The following is a 6,000-nucleotide window of genomic DNA, read 5'->3' as shown; positions in this document are numbered from 1 at the left end:
ATCTTTTCAGCAGTGTCTTGAATCTAGCCCATGCTTCTCGGATTGTCTCATGAGGTTTCATCTGGAATTGAATTATCTCTGCTTGCCTCTTTAGAACTTCGCTGGGTGGGAAGTACTTCTCCAAAAATAAGTCTACCATGACATCCCATGTTTTAACAGATCCTGACCCCATGCTGTCGTACCAGTCTCTAGCATCATCTCTCAAGGAAAATGGGAATAGCCTTAGTCTGATTTGTTCATCTCTCACCCCATTAAGCTTCACCGTGTTACTGATTTGAATAAACTTAGTGAGATGCTTGTTGGGATCTTCATTGGCCTTCCCCGCAAAAGCATTAGCCTCAGCCATATTAAGCAATCCTGGCTTGAGCTCAAAATGATTGGCATCGATCCCATCGTTGCCAATTGGTGGGTTCTCTACCTCTCTGTAAGCGTACATGTTTTGCACTGGCACTGTGGCTTGTTGTTCCTCTTTTTCTTTCAGTTGTTTCACCACATCTGCAAGTTGTAATTGGAGCTGTTGGACTACCGGATCTGGATGTGGTGCATTGTTCTCTTCGTTGTCCGCCATTGTTATTGCAACAGGAGTAGGCGGTTCTCTCTTAAGAGGCGAAAGTGATCGCCCTTGGTTGAGCCTTCTCTGAGCGTTCCTCCTTCGGTTGGATGCTTCGATCTCAGGATCAAATAACTCTAATGGTTGCCCCTTAGAGCGAGTGAGCATACAACCTGAAAAGAAAAACACAAAAGTGAGAATAACTCAAAAAGAAAAAAAAATAAAAATAAAGCAAGTAAAATCTAGATTAGTAATCTTAATTTTTATCACGATATTAGGCTATAGTAACACAAAATTGTCCCCGGCAACGGCGCCAAAAACTTGACTCAACTTATTTTTAACACAAGTATACCCGCAAGTGTACGGGGCTAATGTAGCAAATAGTAAGCAAAGAGTATCGTATCCACAGAGACAATGAGTGTCAACCTAATTACCACGAACCAACCTCAACTACTATCTAGATGAATCGGAATTTTGGTTTTTCTAAATCTATTTAAAAGCAAGGTATCCTATGCTCAACTAATTTCCAAACTATGCCAACAAAGGGTCTCAAGGGTTATTAAGCTATCACTAAGGTAAAACTATATCTTTTCTCAAAGCATATAATTTGTAGATTGCTACCTAGAACTGAAGTCTCCTTCCTAGAACTAAGGCAACAACTCCTAATAGCTCCTAAGATACTTAGCTTCATTCAAAGGCTCAAATCTCTCGATTATATTGGCAAAGACGTCAATTTCTTCTCTTTCAAATTAAACTACTCACTTCTTAGTTCTTGTAGTAAAATCCACATGCATTTATAAGGTGATCAATCAAATAAATGTATAAGCACAGAAGAAATCAAAATAACCACATGAGCCAAAGCATAGAAAAAGGAAATCAATTAAACATAAGAATCATTGTATCTCCTCCGTAGAACTCTACGAAGGATTTAGCTACTCATGTTCAATACAAAAGTCAAAGAAATATTCAAAGAAATATTCAAAAACATTGTTTGAACAAGAATTAAACTAAAAGTAGAAACTCCTAGAATTGGATTGGGCGGATTGGAGGTCTCGTCTTCAATCTTGCAATGAATACTCGTCCTCTGCTCGTTCTTCTCTTCTTCCTAGGTGAAAAAGTAGTATTTTTGGGGTAGGAGGCGTGTAAGTTGTGTTTGGAGGCTTTTCCTAGGCATATATATACCTAGGGTTGACTTTGGGCCCGAAACAAACTGTTTGAATCGGCTTACTAATGGGATGCCCAAATACAAGAAATTATCAGATAAAAAAAAAATAGACAGAATTTTCAAAATTGATAAATCTCCTATCCCTTTTTCAATCAAAAGAGCACCCTTTTGTATCAAAAAAAGCATCATGTCCATAAGATCATAAGATAAAGTAAAAAACTACACAACATACAGAAATAGACCCCCCACGAAGAATTATATTTGTTCAATACACTCTTGTCAATATAAAATAAATATTGATAAAAGAATAGAGTGAAAAAGGGAAAAAGAAAAGGGGGGATAAAAAAAAACAAGTAAAGAAAAATTAGACAAAGTGTTATACAAGTCGCTACCCCCCTTGGTATTTCCTTAATTGAATTTCATTTAATTAGACGGAAGTTATTTAAAAACTCACGCCTTCTTTAAAAGATTCTGGACAGTTCCTGTGGGTTGAGCCCCTTTTTCAAGGAAATATAGAATAACAGGAAGAGTTTGCATTTTATCACTACCTTATATATATATTATATACGTCAAGTTTTATAGTCTTGTTTAACTTTGCTTTGAGTTTGAATGATATCACGCTCATCTGATCAAATCACATGCACCGATAGAAAAATTTCAAAACAATAGTTTCAGCTCCTCCTTCGTAGATTTGAATAGTTCTTAAATTTACGTGGTTATGATTTCAATTCCAAATCAGCTTTTCTTTGCTCATAATGTATTGAATTTATTTAGGTGATCATTGTTATTTTTTAGCAACGAGTGCGGTTTGCTGATTAAGCAAGTAGAAATATGGCAGAAGCAGCTATTTTATCGTTGATGCAAAAGCTCAACAAATATGAAGAGGAAAGAACATATGATATGAGATCAACCCATATGATAATGAAATAATGGAAAGGGTGATTAAAGAGATGAGAGAGACTGTGGATATAATTAGAGATGAGAAATTTGGAAAGGGTAGAAGACTCAACTTTTTGGTATCTGATCTGGTCCACATGGCCCATGAAGCCCTTGACCCCTACAAAAATGGCAAATTCGGTAAGGAGCATTTCAGCATAAGTTAGGATTGGAGAGATCAAAATGCGGATGCTTAAACCGGCAGCTGATGGATGTGGCTGAGACAGAGTCCAACTCAAAAAATGATGATAAAGATCGTGTAGTGGTGGGTTTGGACAAACACATTGAAATGGTGCTCAGAATAATGATTATTCATACGAACCAATATCCTTCATTGGTTGTTATCAAAGGCATGTCTGGCATTGTAAAGACGACTCTTGCTAGAGAGATATACAACCATGCGGATGTCATTGATCGATTCAAGTATTGTGCTTGGGTCTGTGTTTCTAATGTCTTAACAATTAAATAGATAGTTATCAAACTACTGCAACATGTAGTAGTGGATGTGGATGGTGAGAATATTTGTGCATTGGAGGAAATGGACAATCGAAGCCTCCTAGATATGCTTCACCAGCACCTGCAAGGACTGCCATATTTCATAGTTATTGACGACTTGCCCAAACAAATACACTTCAGACCTATCTACAAACCTCTTGAAAAACATGGTACGTATGATAATGCATATGATGGTCATGTGTCTTATTAGTACTAAGTTGGATTCGAGAGATCAAAATGCGGATGCTGAAACTGGGAGCTGATGGGGCTGAGACAGAGTCCAACTTAGAAAATGTTGATGAAGATCATGTGGTTGTAGGCTTGGATAAACACATAGAAATGGTGCCCCGCGCAATGATTTTTCATAAAATAAAATATCGTTCATGGGTAGTTATCAAAGGCATGTCTGGTATTGGAAAGACGAATCTAGCTAGAGAGATATACAACCATGCAAATGTCATTGATCGATTTGAGTATCGTGCTTGGGTATGTGTATCTAATGTCTTAACTCTTAGGGCATCCGCAATGGTGCGGACGACGCATCGTTCGTCTCATCGTCCACCACTGCAGCATCGCGAACGATGGGTTAACCATCATTCGCGCCCGATACATCGTCCGCGGACGATGCGCGGAGGATACCCATCGTCCGCCACTGTGGACGACGCGGACTATGCTCACGAGTTTTGTTTTTCTTTTTTGATTTTTTTCTAAATTTTTTTCTTATTTAAACTGTAACAGCCCGAATTTCTAGGGTATAATAAATATAGCCACTGCTACTTAGGAGAACTTAAAGGCAACAAGAACGTAGACTACGGTTTCATTTAAAGAGATCTGGCCAAGTGTTTAATGAAGTATCAAGGCAATAAGTCAACGGCTTAATCACGAAAATCAAGATTTAATAGAATCATAGGCTAAGCTCAAAAGTCAAGGGTTTATTGTAAATCCAACAAAACGCAATATTTCACCGTATTCCAATTCAAAGAAATAAGTTTGAATCAACCAAAGATAATAAGTTTTAAAAAAATATTCAGCGGAAGCAATCCAAGAGAAAGCGGAGCCATGTATGAAGACACGACTACACTTAACGTTCCAAACATCCATTTTATTCGATTCAACTGTCTCAACACCACCGACCGCCCGTCGCCGCTCAACCTGCACATAGGGAAAACACATGCAGGGCTGAATATTTTAAACATACTCAGTGGACTCATGCCAAAACGTTTTAGTAGTTATGCCACCCTTACCATAGCGAACTCGAGGTTTAGCATTTAATTTAAAAGATAGCATCGAGTATCACAAAATATTTCATGGACTGGCCAGTCAAACAATACCTCCCATTTTCTCATCAATCAACAATATCATGGTGCGACGAAGTGTGGCCACACTTTCGCCCACGAGACCGGCCGACTAGCAAGGACGATATATAGCCCTATAGCCTAATGGAGCGCAGTCGCAAACTAGGCATCAGGCACACACAATAACCAAAATAATCATAGGCATGACATAACAGTTTAATCCACCCTTATCGCTCCACTTTCATATATTTTGCAACATAAGAGAGAGTTAAGAATAAAGCCCACCTCGATTCCTACATTTCAAGCACGTTCTTTTTCTTGTTATCAGACCGAGAACGCGAGCTATCACCTTTAATTTATGTATATCACAAGTAAGTCTCAATCATTGATCAAAATCATGCATGTTCCCAACGTTTCCCTTCTTCCCATCGATTATTTTCAATATTATCATCCAAAATCAAAGTACGATTAACATATCGTTTTTATTCGCACAACTACTCCAGATTTATCATCAAATCGTGTCACGCATGAGTGTTTCCCACACACAACACACGCACACACACAACAGATGTGCATGCATACCGAGCCGTGCACACACATACACAGTCACACACACACACACATATGCATCCCAAATTCATCAATTAATTTCCCCTTCACTCATTCTAAATGCATGTGGACTGAAGAACACGATTGATCGGTAGAAGAAGAAAAGATCAAAATAAAAATACCTTTTCAATAGAACAATCGGTAGGAAACAAGTAGTAGCCTTGGTTCTTCAAGTTTTCTTGAATTGCAACTTCAATTCTTCTCCAAAAGATCCCATAATATAGGAGATTTCGAAAATCTCCTTTATAAACAACATAAGGGCCGAAAATTTCATCAATTATATAAGGGATGATCGGACTTTGGATTTAATTTGGATAATTATCCCAAGCAATAATTAAATCCAAGAAAAATAGGATTTCCTTCCAATAAATAGGAGGGGTGGAAAATCCCACTTAATTAAATAAGGCTCCTATTAAATTCTCACTCATCCCTTAGGAAAATAATTCACCACAATATTATTTCCCCCGCATCAAAATATTCACATATTCGAATTTCACCTCCACTTCACATTTTCCAACGACTTTGACCATTCCACGGCCACGTCATATTTTCCACAATATTGACTATTCAATAGCCACGTCACATATTCAACAAGTTTGACTCTTCAACTCAAACTCAACTCCATATCGCATTTAGGTCACAAATAATATTGCAATAAATCACTCATCATTTAATCCACATATATCATAGCATTAAAAGCATTTAATGCAAAAATTTTCACGTCTCAAAAATTAGGGTTCGAAAAAGTGGGATGTTACATCCTACCACTCTTAGAGAAATTTCGTCCCGAAATTTGGTTCCTTCATGGGAAAAGTTCCGGGTACAGTTCCATCATCTTATCCTCGAGCTCCCACGTGACTTCATCGTATTCGTGGTTTCTCCAAAGCACTTTTACACTAGCAATAGATTTGTTCCTCAAGGTTTGAACTTTACAGTCCAAAATCATCTGA

Source organism: Salvia hispanica, chromosome 1, assembly GCF_023119035.1.
Source record: "Salvia hispanica cultivar TCC Black 2014 chromosome 1, UniMelb_Shisp_WGS_1.0, whole genome shotgun sequence".
Lineage (NCBI taxonomy): Eukaryota > Viridiplantae > Streptophyta > Magnoliopsida > Lamiales > Lamiaceae > Salvia > Salvia hispanica.
This window is presented reverse-complemented; position numbering follows the sequence as displayed.